Below are 13,751 nucleotides of genomic sequence, written 5' to 3'. Positions count from 1 at the left end.
GATGTCTGCCCATCTATGCAATTTACACAGGTGAGCTCATTTAGACCTTTGTATGTATTAAGCCCCGGGGCTCCCCAGTAGCAGAGCAACTCGGCTGAGGTAACACATTGTAACCCAGCATTGCTCCAGCGCAAAGGCTGCTTTAAGACACTGCAAAAAACCCACGTGGGGCCTTGCACCAGAAAGGCAATGATAATTATTTCAGAATAATTACATGGGTAAGAACTTCCTTAGATAAAGCAGAGGTTTAGAGCAGATCAAGTCATTTCTCCCCGGTAATTTCTCATATAGGTCACCATTTGTTGTTTTGCGTTTGTGAATGTGTAGTGTGTATGAGGCAGAAATCTCCTCTTGTATTAGCTATTAAAAACAATTTACAAATTTCCTTAAGTGCCCCTTGACCTGCTGAGCGTTTGCAAGCTGTTGCATTGTGCAAGTTGTGTCCGTGGCCGTTACACCAAGCCCATTGCACTGCTTCTGGTCAGCAAAGGATACAATTAACCAGTACAGTACAAATCACAAACATGCAAATGTGGTTCCTCTGCTAGGAATTTCCAAGTCGCTCAATTTAAAATCAATGGTTTTAGTGTTCACCACAACCATGCACAGGAACTCACATATTCAAAAAGTGAATAAATGTGAAAAATCAGTAGGAAAAATTAATTAATTTCTCCCCAGACTGATCCGGGACTGGATTGCATACCAACAGACATGGAAAGTGAATAGACCCATTTATTTCACAGCATCGATTTCAGCTGTGACAAACGAGCAACAGATACTTACATGCAACCCCAAAGCAAATTATCTATGGCACCATACCTTGTTCAGGTGCTTTCAATAGATCGCTTCAAGTGAAACGATCAATTCAATTGAAATTGAAATTGAAATGTATTTTTAAAGACTGAATGCCCAGATCCACAAAGGATTGATATACTGAGGGAAGGGAAGCAGGGCTCCCTTCAGACAGAGACATGGGGAGCAACCCATGCTAGGTGAACACTTCATACACAGTATCTGGAGGCAATCTTGGCTGTCATGTGCCTGTGTGGAGTACTGTCAGGGTCCTGAGTTCACAACAGGAGTTTCACACGTGTATAGCTCATGCTGAGCCCCCCTGTTTCCATGGAAAGAAGATGACTCCTGTGGTCAGAAGAAGACCTCACTCTTAGATGAGATCAGGGCAGAAACCAAGGTCTGCCTGGCCTGCTTGTGCCCTGCATGTCTTCCTCAGCCACAAGTAAATGGTTTGACTTAACCACAGAAGTGCCTGCTATTTTCTACTCACTGTTCTACTGGCATTGTTAGTCCCCGTAGCTTCATAGGAGTGATCAGGTATACAAATCCTTTCAAATATCTCTGAAACTACTTATCTGTATGGAATCAAACAGGACAGACATGCATGATGTTGGGGGGAGGAGAGGGGAAGAACTTTTCAAATAACAGATGAAAAAGGTTAATTTTTCACATCTCCTTTCCCTGCTCTGGTCATACTACTGGTAGTAAGTATTTCTGAGTCAGCTTTCTGCAAAGCCATGTTTTAGTAAATTAAACAGCTATTAAATATAGCTCCAGAAATTAAAATAGCTATTGCATTCCTCCAAAATACCTCCTTAAATCACAGTTCAGGAAAACATCATTCACCTTAATGGAGAACCACTGTAATGAAGCAAGAAGCAACTTGGAAGCAGAAGCAGCGAAGACGGGAAGACATGGTTCAAGTTCCCCCTCATATTTTCTTAGGAAGCAAAACTATCTTTATTTAAGTAACTCACACAGTTCCAGCCAGGTCCACATAGATTTAGTCGGGACGTGGTTCAACCTCTCCTCTCTTGTCTTGCTTTTATATTAAAAGAAAAAGCCCTAGGAAAAAGTGTATTTTGCAAAGGCGCATACATATATCTTAAGACACATAGAGAACTACGTTAATGCTGGTGACTGGATTACTTTGTTCTTATGGGGGCTGAGAAAGGGTCCCTACACTCAGGTCTGTTTCCTAGAGTTTATTGGTCCTCACTGCAACCTACTCAAGATCGCAGCCAGTTTGAACCCTGGGCTAATTCACCATAACACACCACAACATGTAATTATATATCCCATTGTATGCGTACAATGATGACACTGTTTAATAGCTTGCCATAATTTCAGGCTTTAAAAAATGGTGGCCAGCGAGGTGGAAGGGAGGCATCCTTTCCATGCACAGGCTAGGCTAACCAGGGGAGGTGAAGTGCCTGTTGCTCAGGACCAGCCTGGGTTAATCTGTTCTGTTGGCTTTGATTCTCAGCCTGCTTTTATACCAAGAAGTCTTTAAATTCAGTCAAATGTCCAGATTCCAAATGTAACTGGGTTTAAACAACAAATATGTGTCTGCAATACTTGTCTGTGCCCCAGAAGCTTCTCATATTAAAAAAAAAAAAAAAAAAAAAAAAAAAAGGCACAAAGACTGGCTTTCCCAGTCTGGTCCTTGGTGGCTGATTTATTAGCTTTCCTATTTTCATCAACATGTTCAAGTTGCTGAAACCTGTCCTGTTAAGCCTAATGTGTCTGGCGTTCATCTCCTCAGTACCATCTGCAGTAACAGGCAGCAGTTCCCTGATCATCAGCTGTAATGTCTCCCCAGCAGTGTCCTCCAGTAAAAAAACAAAAAAACAAACAAACCAAAACAAACCAAGCAAACAAAAAAAAAAAAAAAATGAGCAGGATGAGCCTGTCTTCAGTTTGGGGCAATCCCTTAATTCCCTTCTCTTAGATAATCACAGTAAATTGTTGCATCACCTGCACTTTCATTTTCTAGTGGAGGGTGAAGGAGTTTCAAGGGTCCTCTGTTTTAATGAGCTTGCAACTTGGCAAGTAACAGAGGCTTTTCCTGTTCCTGTGGGAAGTATCTGTTCTCTTTATTTCTGCAATAGTGAAATAAAGCTGTGAGCATTGGGTAAGCACTATGAAAAGTGTCCTACAGACGTTTGTCCCAGTGAAGTTCTGTGTAATCAATGACATTTGCTTTCTACAGCTTCTTCTCCATTCACTTCTTCACCATTCTCGGTGGAAGTACCACTTTGCTGACAATAACATGAGTGAAAGGGGCAATTTTCATTAGTATGCCTGCAAATGAGCATCTGAAGCAAAATATAATCCATAAAATTCATGCTCTAAAATTTTCTCAGAGCTTTCTTAAGAGGACCAAAACCATGACCTGGAGTTGTGTCTTCAAGAAGGACCGCTGAAGGATGCTGTGGGTGTAAAAGCAGGGCGAGTGTCAAACCCTACCCCCCTCATGCTCTCCTGCCTCTACCCACTTCTAAGACATCCCACGTCTGATGTGTTCACTCACTTGGTGACACTGTGTGGATGTCCTGACACAAACTAGTTGTCTCCCCTTGAGTTTTGCTATCTTCCAGCATCCACCACACCCTTGGAAAGGCACGGTCCAACCCATCTTCCCCTTTTGTTGGCCTTGATCTTTGTTCCCATTAGTTTCGTTTGGTGGCCCTTGGTTGTGCACAGAAATAGGTGTCTCTGTGGGTCCTTTCGCATTTCTGCAGTGAAATGGGAGCACTAAAGTGTAGCTTCAGTCAGACTCAGATGATCTTCAGGCCTTCTAAGAGATGTTAACGACAGGGGAGGGAACGGCAGCTACAGCATGTGCAGCAAGTGAGCACTGTGCGTATGCCCCACAGGTGATGAGCTCGGCTGCTAGCTGAAAATCACTATTAAATAAAAAAATTGCAGGCATTCAGCCTCATGCATTTCATCCTGCAAACAGAAAAGGGAACTCTCATCTCCAGAAGTATTATGTTGCAATTAGTTCTGATGCAGGTCCATTAGTAACAAACAGGCTGAGGGAAGTAATTATTGTGGTAAATTTATTGACGGAGCTGGAAAATCTCTTTGTATCACTTCTCTCATTCTCTTCACTTTTTCTTTTGTTCTGCATACACACAGTATTACCTCTGCTAGTTTAGGCTCTCTAGGCTAAGGCAAGCTACACAAGAACTGCAATGACAATCTGAAAATTAAGTAGAAAAGTTGGCAACCAAACCCACCCTCCAGAGCAGTAGCTTTAATACCTTCACCTTAAAAAAATAAAATAAAATTAGGCAAGCGTTCTGAGAAGGAAAGGTGTGAAAAATATTTAGTAGGTGATTGGAGAGCTTTATTTGTGAGACAACAAGAGCTTCTCTCAGCAGAGCTTGACACTCGCTGAGATCCTAAAGGACATTATTGCATGGGGAAGAGAGGGTAGGAATTCAGCTTAGCCAAATTTGAAAGGGAACATCAGTATTGTTTACACCCATTTCTGACTTCATCAGCATGAAAGCCACCTGCTAAGATGTGGTTAGATTTCCTTAGAGTCACTTGTAGTAAATATGAGTCTAAATGCCTGCAAGCGATGTGCCTCGGCACATAGCTGGGAGTGTGCGTTACAGCAGAGCTTTTGGCCATACAGAAAAAGTGACAAAAGGCAAGACAAGAGAGTTATGACCGAGGTGGAGAGTTCCTGAGCATTAATAATACAGGAGTAGACTGAAATTAGATAGGTAGAAAACTGCTTTACAAAATCAAAAAGATTGATTTGGGATGGGAGCATTTTGCAGAGAGCTGGGGGCCTCTAGTAAACTGTCTGAAACTGGATAGCTGAACTCGGGCTGCAGCATTTGTGGATAAAGTTGGTGACGACGAGTTTTGTAACGGGATTCAGAGTGATTTGGATTTTTGAGCACTTTCAGATCTGATGAAAAGCACAAGAAGGAAGCCAAGCCTATAATTATTGTTATTATTATTATTAAAAGCAATATTACAACACCAATATTGTTATGAGTGAATCAGCAGATGGCAAATGCCTTTCAGTGAAGGCAAAGGCAAAATAACGTGTCTGGTAGCAAGGAGTGAAGCTAATGATTATGTGCTAAATGAAACAGCCATTCAGCATGCTGATCAGGAAAAAACATTTGGGAGTCATTGTGGAAAAAACATGGAAATCATTAGCCCGGTTCAGAATAGCAGGAAAGGTAAAAGCAAAGGAGGTTGTGTTGTTCCTGCACGATGCTCTAGTTGGGTGCCTTATTTCTGAGTTCTCATTTTTGTTGTAGTGTCTACATCCACACTGACCACCAAAAGGGAGGGTCTCATCCAGCTAGGCAAAGTGTCCCCGTACCCAAGAGGACAGTCCCTGGTCCAAAGCATTTAGGTAGAAATCTCCAAAATGCCAGAGGAGGCATTCACAGGGGTCCCCCACTGTCCCCATCGAGTGCAGAGGGCCCCCTTGGCCAGCCAAAGCTGGAGCTGCTGAGCAGCTCTGACACCAGCCATATGGGAAAGGTAAACCAGCCAAAGCAGCCAGCAGGACCAAGGGGAGGTCACAGCTCAGCACCTCCAGGCTCCCTCTGCCTATGGCATAAGACCACGTCCTCCAGTGTCACACAACCCCAGCCAAGAGGTTGAGGTCAACATCTCCAGGACCTGAGCTTGCACCCACCAGGAGCCACATGGACCCACTTGGCTGGGAGAGACGCTTCAGTTCTCCCAAAAGAGGTGGGTGAAGCTCCTCCATGAGAGCATCCTCAGGGGAAAGCAGGATGTGGGGCTGAAGCCAGAAGGGAAAGAGGTAACAGGGAATCCAAAAGTTAATTTTAACCATGTGACAAGGATTAACTGCACAGCATTCAAAGGGTACAAACCAGGGCTTCATTTGTTATGGTATGACACAAATACTCCAGCCCTCGCTGCCCACACCTTCCCCCACTTCAGCAGCATTTTCTAACAAGCCTTTCTGGCTGTCAGGGCTAGACCCAAACCATTAGCGCAGAGGTAGATGGCTTTTGTTTGCTTTTCGCCTGATCCCTTTTTTTTTTTTTTCCCCAAAGTGGGCTCTACTGCTAAAGAGTAAGAGTGCTTTGCTACTTTTAAAACAGAAAGGTCTGAGTCCAGTCATCTTTTAGTGACTCCTTTGCAGCCAGTTAGCCCACAAAAATAAGCAAACCGAGGAAAGGAGTCAGAGCCTAAGCCCTTTATGGGAGATTGATTGTAAAGCTGGTGGCAACATGACAAGCTGATTTGTGGTGGCTTCTCGTAGCTTGTTTGAACTGTAAACCCCAGTCACATTTATTTATTGTATCAATACAGGTTTGTCACAACCAGCCTGAACGTAAAGGCTGGTATCTCATGCCCTGACCAAGAAATGCCCGGCACAGGGAGAGCACAGGTATGTGTTTGTGCATGGCTGTGTGTGCGTACACGCGTGTGAGACCCCCGTGCATCCCCTTTCCAAGCCCCAGCAAACCTCTCCTCGCCCTCAGTGCCAGCCGCATCAGGAGCTCGGCTGGCTGCCATGCTTGGTGACACCACAGCTTTCCATGACGGCACTGACCCGGGGCTCCACGGCTCCTTTGCAGAGCTTAGACCCCTTTGCGGGCCTTAATTCCCTTCACTGTCATCTTTTCCAGTGATAGCTGGAGCAGCTGTTTCTTCTTCCTCCATAGCACGTGGATTGCCAGAAAGCCTGAGGGGCCCACCAGCTAATTTCCATACTTGGATCTAGGTTTGTATCTGCATCATATTTTCTTGAAACAGTAGTCACAGAGCGAGTCCCTCTACCTTCTACACAAACATGATTTAATGTCTTCCTCAGGAGCAGTGAGCTCATCTGCTAGAACATGAAATCATAAGAAGGATTGGCTCTTCTCTTATTAATGTAATCACTTTAGACTGGTTGATATGTCCTGTATACAGCTTACGGTGTAGAGTTTTATAGCATATTACTGCACTTCCCTATAAGTCTAAAATGATCATAAAACATAATCACTTTCTGAAGAAAAATATATTAATGCTGCTGAAACTAGGACACAAAGTGATTTTCATAGCAACGGATAAATAAAGGCCTTGGCAGAAATCCTATTCTTTTGCACAGAAAAATGCAGATAAAAGGGAAAGCGTTCTACCCTCCCTCCACCTCTTCCTCATCTTTTACTCTTTCCCTTTTCCTTCAAAGTACCCCATCAACCATGAGCAGAACCATGATATTAATAGAGCTAAAAGGGCTGCAAAATTCTTGCTTGGCCCAGCAACTCTTGCTGTTACCGATGTCCTGCAGATCCATGGGAAAAACTTCCTGACTCCAGCAGCAGTCTTGGAAATGTTTTTGCCATTTTTTTTTTTAGAAACATCAGCCGGTGAAGAAAATCAGTAACACTGGGAAGCAAGACCATGCCGTGCTTACCAAAACTGTCTTCTCTCCAAGTAAGCAGCCTTGAGGCAGACTCTGGTGCTGAGTAAAGCTTGTCTAGACACAAAATTAGATCAGGTTGAAAAGACGACTGCATTTCTGCTCTCTTCTGTTTATACGGCTCATATCAACACAGTATTTTAGTATGTGATGTCTATTTATGTATTTAACAGTTGTTAAACAGCTGTGTAAAGCACTGTCTGGATATTTTTATTTTAGTTCAAAAGTGAGTCAAAATACAGTTACATGTTTAGTATGCTTTAGGACTACCAGGGCTTTCAACTGCAAAAGGCAAAGGCCAAAACTGTTTGTGGAGAAGTTGTGATGCCCCATCCCTGAAGGTGTCTAAGGCCAGGCTGGACGGGGCTTTGAGCAGCATGGTCTAGCGGAAGGTGTCCTTGCCCATGGCAGGGGGGGTGGGACTAGATGATAAAGAGTTAAGGTCCCTTTCAACCCAAATCATTCTGTGATTCTAAGGTACTTAGGTAGACCTACCTTGCTGATAGCAGTGAGGTCCTCCCTCCATCTGAATAATGCGTCCTACATGAAGTCCTTCACAGTAGGACAGGATTATAAACACTTGCAGGGTAATTTCCAGCAAGGCTACAGTAGAAACAAATTTGCCAGAGCTGAAAAAATGAATCTGTCATCACCAGATCAGTGTTTGCAAGTAAAAGTGTTCAAGTTTAGCTTATGAAATTGTTTGCCTTGGCTTCGAGTCTGTCACTTTTAACGGATATTTTGTATTTCAGAGGCATTGAAGTGAAGGAGAGCATTCTTCCATCAAGATTTCAACAACCCCTGGCTTTGGAAAGATCTCAGACAGCCCATCTTTCCTTTTTTCTCCTGTGCACATGTTAAAAATGGCATGATCTCTGTTATTTCAACAGGTGGCTTTTCACTGTAACATGCTGCGCGAGCCTTTGTTGTGGTCTAGCAGCAAGGCACCTCCACCAGCAGAGTAAGCTTGGCCCTCGTATATTAACCCTGACAGTGCAATCCGAAAGCCAAAGTTTTGAAAAAATGATACCAGGCAAATGGATCCATGCTGGAAACAAAAAATAAATATAGCAGCTGAAAGCTGGATTTGTTTCACATGCCTGAGTGAGAACAAACTGAATCTGTCAGTCAGCAAAGGGGAATTACAAGGAACTGTCTCTCAGGAATGCTGCACTCCATCATGGATGGGGATGTTTTATCTCAGTCAAGCACGGGATACCTATGCATTTTCATGTCATGTTCCCAGGTAGCAAGAGAAAATTATATCAATCGTGAGATTCAAACTAAAAAGTATGTACCACTTCATCATCACAAACTCTCTCAGCTAACATCATCTTATCAAGGATCACAAGGATGAGGTCATTACCTCAGATGAACCTTCTCCGATATCCTCTTAGGCACTTCGGACTGACCTCACATTTCAAGGGACAAAATAAATCTGAAAGAGAAAAAAAAATTGTTCCCAGAAATACTTGTTTACAGAAGATGCCTCCTGCCTTTCAGCAAGGCTGTTTTGGAGGGGAACTGGTCAGCCTTCTACCAGAAGTGGTCTCTGATTCACATTTGGCAGCTTTGGCCACCAAACTATTATGAACCAGTTCTTGCACACAACTAGTTAGTACCAAGGCAAAATCTTTCACTGCACTACAGACAAGCTTAGGAAAGCCAAAGCTGAAAATAATTCAGCATTCCAGTGCAACAGCAGATTAAATAATTGCTCAAGAAAATGCGTGCAAGGCCCACTATGGTATCACAAGGAATATTTTAGGAAACCACTTCAAAAAAAGGACAACTATAGATGAAATATACCCACTTAGCATTTCTTTCCTACAGGGAGGAGCCTGGGCTCTCATTTGAGTGATTTTTCTGATTACTGTTCCACACTAGCCTTTTTAAACAATCTCGTTCAAGAAACCTTACCTGCTGTGCTTTGTGTAAATTGCCTTTAAAATACTTTATCATGCCCCCCCCCAAAAAGAAAAAAAGTTAATATTAATGAAACAAACACCATCTGCTTTCCCCCAGCAGGTTAGTGCCATCACTTTTCCCTTTTGCCTTGTTTCTTCTTCTGCCTCATTCATGGTTATACAGTGTTGTGAAACATTTATACAGTGTATGCTTCATTTTATATGGTGTATTCTTCAACATTTATAAAAAGTGAAGGATGGAAGAAAAAAGTGCTCCATGTTTCTCAGGATGGGTCCTGATGTGCCCAGTTTAAACGACAGAAACCTCATGAGGTTGCACTGTTACCCAAGCCAATTCCTATTCTACCACGTCGTGTTGTAACCCATCACCAGTCCTAGACTAAAGTGACAGGCTAGCATTTGTGGCCCTACTGAAATTTGGCCCAGAAGGGACAGTGATGGCTGGGTCTGGAGCAGTCCATGGGGTACTTACTGAAGAAGAGACCGACAGGGTTCAAGGCTTCAGCGGTGCATCTGCCCCTGGCACACAGACCACCCAGCTCACACTTACCCCACCACTTGTAGGACTAGACAGCCACCAGTTCCCACCCATGCCCTGCGGGTTCCTGTGCAGCGGAGGGTCCTCTGACCCGCATCTGCATGAACATCAGCCAGGCGAAACCCTAAAATAGCACCCTGCAAATCTGAACGGGACAGGGGAGGGAGAGAGTCTGATTACCTTCAAGGCAAATGGCCTTTCAATATCAAATTCCCAACCTCGCAGCAGCAGGAGCCTGACATCTCTGGGGTTCAATGTGACACCAAAGGGGGCGGGGAACAAGTCACTAAATGGTGCGTAGTGACCTAGTACCACTGCCAGTGGGTGGACAGGCTGGAGAGCTGCTTCTTCTGAACAGCGAGGCTGTGGGCCAGCTCCGGGGCTCATCTGTACAAGCATGGAGCACTCCAGCGATGGGGGCTACCCTAGGAGCTCATGCTTTTCGGAAACACACTAAATAAACAAGCGGACCGGGGATTGGTAACCACTGCTCCTGTAGGAAATCTATGCAATGAAAAAGTCATCAGCCCTGCCTTTTTTTATCCATTCCTCTCATTCCTCAGATTGAATTTCTTTCCATGCCATGCTTTCCCACCCCTCAGCCCCCCCCCCCCCCCCCAAACATCGGTTCCCTTCAGAGCTGCAATATTGGCCACCAGCAAGAAAGAAAAAGCTGATAAAAGATGATACACCACTCTCATTATTCCATAGTTTTCTCTTGATAGATTTAGAAAGGTCCCGAATGCAAAGAGAAATTAAATCAGCAGGTAGGAAGACAGATGCAAAGTGAAATTCAAGATGCTGGAAAGCTGCTTTTCTCCAGAGGTCCTACTCTTCCCTCCGTCCGGAAGACAGGAAAGAGCAGACTGTTCATGACAGAGGAGAGAAAACTTCTGGGGGTCTTTAGGGGGAACTCAATCAAAGAAATTATTTTCCCACAGACCAGAGCTGAGCAAACCTTAATGGCTTTTTCCTGATTGAAGAATAAACCAACTGTTAATTTATGACCTGAAGTGTATATAACAACACTCCAAATGTTTTCCAGTTCTGCAAGTAGTGATGCTCGCGTCCTTTTTTTGGGTTTTGTTCTTGCCAGCTAATTTAGCTAACGGGCTAAATATTCCTCATGAAGCTGTGGCTTCAAAAAAAAGAATGCTTAATTAAAAAAAAAGGCCAGCCATGTGTTTCTAGCATAATATTATACGGGTACGCATAGAGATCCACATGTATTAGAGATAAAGTTAAGTGTAAGCACATGGCGGGCTGGCGGGGAGGGCGTTTGCGTGGGGAAGCCAAGGTCCCATGTGCAGGTTATTAGTGGGGGGGGGGGGGGGGCGGGAATCCTGTACGGTGGGAGCAGAGGCAGTGTGGAGGGGGGGCGGGGGGGTCAGCACACACTGTCGCTGCCGGGACATCCTGTTAACTGGACCTCTGTGGAATTGATAAATGGCTCTGGATCACTTTGTTTATTTAAATGGAAGCCCAAGTTTTAACAGCAATAAAAGGCAGGCTAAATAATTCTCCGGGCTGGCTATCAAGACGAGTATGATCTCTGAAATATATGGACTGCACTGAAGAAACTGAACCCCACCGCCCTTGTTTGTATGCACATACTGCTTGGGCAGCCAGTATAGATTGTAAAATAAGATGACAATATTAGCATCTTCCCTTGGCTTCCCCTCACTGAAAGCAAACTGCAGAAGGAACACTACTCAGGCGTTTCCTTTATGCTTATAAGTTAATCAAGAAACATCAGGGAATGGAACAGTTTTATAGCTTTGCAGTAAAATGCGCTACAACGCACAGACACCGAGTGGTTTTACAGTTACCTTTCCAAAGTGTGGCAAACTGAAGAACAAGGAGAAAATAAGCCCAGCCAACGCTTGCCCCTTGCTCTGGGAGGCTGGCAAGGAGGTTGCAGGAGAAAATAATGTGTTTGTGATTTCCGAGCCGGCCGCCTACGGACAGAAATAACAACAGTAATGAAGCCTCGGAACATCTTGAGTAGTTTACGTGAGGATTGTGCTCAGAGTATTAAGCTCCACCACAAAAATTACACGATTGCTGTTGTTTCAAAGGCAGGGCTCGATCCTGCCACGGGTAGGGGGGGTTCTCCCTGATGCCTTTGGCAGCCCCGTCCCACGTCCCCCCTGTCCCCAGCCCATGTCCTGCTTAAGCCAGTTCCCCCAGAGCGCTCCCTGCCCTTGGCCGGGGCCGGGGTCGGGGCTGGGGCGGGGGGGGGGGGGGGGGGGAGGGGCGGAGGTAGTGGTGGGTAGGCCCGGGGGAGACTGAAGCCCCCCGGGGCAGAGCCCGGCTACTTGGTGCTGGACCCCCTGTAACATCCCTCTTCCAGGCTGAAACTTTAGCACCTCTTACACCGCTCTAAAGAAGGCAGTCAGAATTAAAAGAACCCCCCAAATAAACCCACCCCTCCTCTCACACCTTCGCCAGCCAGGCCTCTGGAACGGGGGGGAAGGGGGGAAAACCTCCCACCATCACCCACTTAATAACGCGAGTGGACCCCCCCGCATCCTCCCCTGCAGGTACTGCCGGGCAATAACACTGCCAAGGACCCCCCCCCCCTTCAAACGCTAGTGTGAGATGGCCTCCTGCCCAGCATCCCTGCCCAGCATCCCTGCCCGGCATCCCTGCCCGGCATCCCTGCCGCTGCTCCCCAGCGCTCCCTGCTTTAGGTTTGGGAGCCGTTCCCGCACCAATGCCTTTATCAAGAGAGAAGAGAGAGGCATCGGGAGGGAGCCCGGAGGGTGGCCGGGCACCCTGTGGGTTTGCAGCCCCGGCTCCCCTCGGCAAGCACCGCCGGTGCGTTTTGCTCTTCATCTGCCTTTCACCCGCTCCAACGTTTATAGCTAAACAAGTTCACAGTTTACACACAGTAAAACGCCGATATTACGCTTAATGCTTGCGCAGAAAAGGCTGTTCGCAGGGATCCTCATAAAAGCCCCTTTATTTAGTTTCGAGCATTTTCTGGTAATCAATAAAAGTTGGCTGTTATCTCCCGGCGCATTTAGCGGGGAAGTTTATTGCTTGCCGGGCGGATTAAGGGCGAGACGGGAGTGCACCATACAAGGAAGGGACTCCCGAGTCCCTGCATCCGAGCCCCGGGTTCATAAAATATAACCATCCATTACGTTGCCGATATCTGGAGCCAGCAAATATATACAGACTATAAATTGTCGCCGGCGGGGTGCGGGCCGGCCGCGGGCGCGGGGGCTCTGCCCGCCCGCATTCCTGCCCGCGCCGGGGGGGCGCCGGGGGGGTCCCCGGCCCATCCATCACCGCCGTTATGACTCTGCGATGCAGCAAATGGGTTGTGTAAAGAAGCAGCGTTTGACAAGGTGGCATGGTTATCCTGTCCAAATGATGCATAATATTAGTATTAGGGCTTAGATCATCGCATGCTTTTAAAATCATCACCGTTAACTGGGGGTAGGGCGGGGGGGGTGGGGTGTCGGGGCTGGGGCTGCAGGGGGCAAAAGTTTCCATGTAGATAATGATTATAGATGATGGGATTCATGAGGAGGGGTGCTCGCACAAATAAACACGTCTACTGTAGCCGGCGAGAGGGGTCCGATCCGGCCGGGGCCTCCCTCCCTGCCCGGGGCGGGTTGCGGGAGCGAGGGGCGGGGGGGCCGAGGCACCCCGCAGCCCGGGGAAAGCCATCGGGGCTGTACCCCTCCCACCCCCCGGAGGCGTCCCCAAGGGCTTGCTTGAGAAGAAAGCAGAGACCCTCCAGCCCGCACCCGCCGACCGCTAACCGGCCACGGCTGCGCTGACAGACACCAGCGGGTGGGGGCGGGAAGGGGGTCTCCAGGGCGGGGGAAGGGGCCACTCGGGCCAAACCGTCCGCACCGGGATCTGCCCCTGGAAACACAGTGTGGCGAGCGAAAATTTCGGGGAGACGGGCCGGCGCCGTGCAGCATCCCATCCTCCTCCTTCCCGCTTTCCGAGGCTGGGGCCAGGCACGGGCTGGAGGCTCGGGAGTCCCGGCGCGGCTGGGGGTCTGTCCCGCTCCCGCACGGGTCAGCGCCCTCCGCAGCCCGGCGTG

The sequence above is a fragment of the Falco punctatus genome (assembly GCF_963210335.1).
Source record: "Falco punctatus genome assembly, chromosome: 12".
NCBI lineage: Eukaryota > Metazoa > Chordata > Aves > Falconiformes > Falconidae > Falco > Falco punctatus.
This window is presented reverse-complemented; position numbering follows the sequence as displayed.